Source organism: Nicotiana tomentosiformis, chromosome 8 (genome assembly GCF_000390325.3).
Source record: "Nicotiana tomentosiformis chromosome 8, ASM39032v3, whole genome shotgun sequence".
NCBI lineage: Eukaryota > Viridiplantae > Streptophyta > Magnoliopsida > Solanales > Solanaceae > Nicotiana > Nicotiana tomentosiformis.
The window spans coordinates 61,490,168-61,492,119 of NC_090819.1; positions in this window are offsets into that span (position 1 = coordinate 61,490,168).

A 1,952-nucleotide genomic window follows, 5' to 3' on the forward strand; every position below is an offset into this window, starting at 1 on the left:
TCACTCCATCAACCCAAATCTGAACATTCCTAGTCCGATTTCCTTTCCTCCCTCGGAAATAAAATACTGAATCTCTGAATCATGCACTGAGTGAACCTCCTTCCAAGTCATTCACTGCTTCGACGCATAGGCAAGCACCCTACCATTACACACACACTGCGCGACAACAACGCATGAATTCATCATAACAATCAATGCGAAATCTCAAAATCTTAGGTAATACTGATACTGAGCTGAAACGACATAGCGGCCTTCCGCAAGGTGTTGATAATAGTCCAATCAATTACGCAGGGAGAAACATCCTGCACCACCTCTGTAGTACCATTAAAATTCCTCAATTCCTGATCTATAACAAGTGCTATACGTCGCATAAGATTGAATAGGAAGGGAACAAAGGCATAGGCCTCAAAGGAATCAAATCGCACGATGAGGAATCAAGAAGGGGAGTGCTCCTAACAGCCTTGTAGCCTTTCGAAGATAAGTACAGACGTCTCCGTACCGATCCACAAGACTTTACTAGACTCGCTCATGACTCGTGAGACCTAAGTGAACCTAGTGCTCTGATACCATGTTGTCACGACCCAAAATCCATAAAGGTCGTGATGGCGCCGGACACCACTGTCAGGCAAGACAACAATAATTGCTTAATTGGGTTCTCATTTTATTATTTTTGAAATCATATTTTCCTTCAATTTAAATAGTAAAGAATGGGGATTTACAAAGTAAATAACAATACTTTTAACAATTTAATACAAAATAACCCATAATCATCCCAAAATCCGGTGTCACAAGTGCATGGGCATTAACTAGGAATAAAAAATAAAATACAGCAGTTGTCCGGAATACAAATTGGACAGAAAAAATGTAATTACTCTGAAGGAGACTCTGCTGGCTGTGGGTCGACAAATGGAATGCAACTCACTTGGGTCCCCGCATGTATACACGCCTCTGCTCTCACATGTCCTCTAGACATATATGTGCCTGCACAAAAATGTACAGCAAGTGTAGTATGAGTACGTAAGCAACGTGTACCCAGTAGATATTTAGCCTAACCCCAGAGAAGTAGTAACGAGAGGTCGACATCGACACTCACTAGTGGTCCAACAATATAAGGTATAGTAAAGAGGTAGCAAATATGAGGCAGAGTAAGTAAGTGAAATAGACAAATATAGATCACGTGGTACAAATCCCCTCTCTTTACGAGGAACTCAAGCTCTTCATTAGAAATTTCCTCCTTAACCGGAGCATATATATAGGTATAGTGAAACTCATCAAGTGGCTGCCATAATTCAAATTCGGAATTTACAGATACACTGGCTTCTTGCCATGTTTTACGCATGATTTCATGGGAATGTGATAATAGAAAATGTCAAGGCGTACGGCCCGATCCAACATAATAATAAAACTGCGCACTGCCGAGGGTCGAACGGCCCAAACCATATGATAAATCAATTAACCTGCTGAGGTGAACGGACCGCTCCCATGAGAGTGTGGTACATAAATCCTGCTGAGGAGAACGGCCCGATCCCATAAGAAGTGAAATACAAATTCATGCCGAGGTAAACGGCCCTATCCCATAAGAATAAGAGGCTTTGACGGGTCCTTGACCCCACTCACGAATAAACGTGTAAGTTGTAATTTCTTTAGCAAAACCCTTTATATGTAAATATCACGAAAATATGCCGTAAGAGGAGTAAAGTTACTCGGTAATTAATCATGAAATCGTGAAGTCTCTATAATAGCAAGTCTACTCTCAAGTAGAAAGGTAAAATAAAGAATTAAACGAGCAAGGAAAATTCCTATAGTACAAGTACAGCATGGTGTGAACCTAAGTCTACCCGGACAATAATATGAATCTAACTACGTACGGACTCTCGTCACCTCGTGCGTACGTAGTCTCCACAACAAGTTGCACACATTAAATACATCACCTAGGGGTGTTTGCCCCCTCA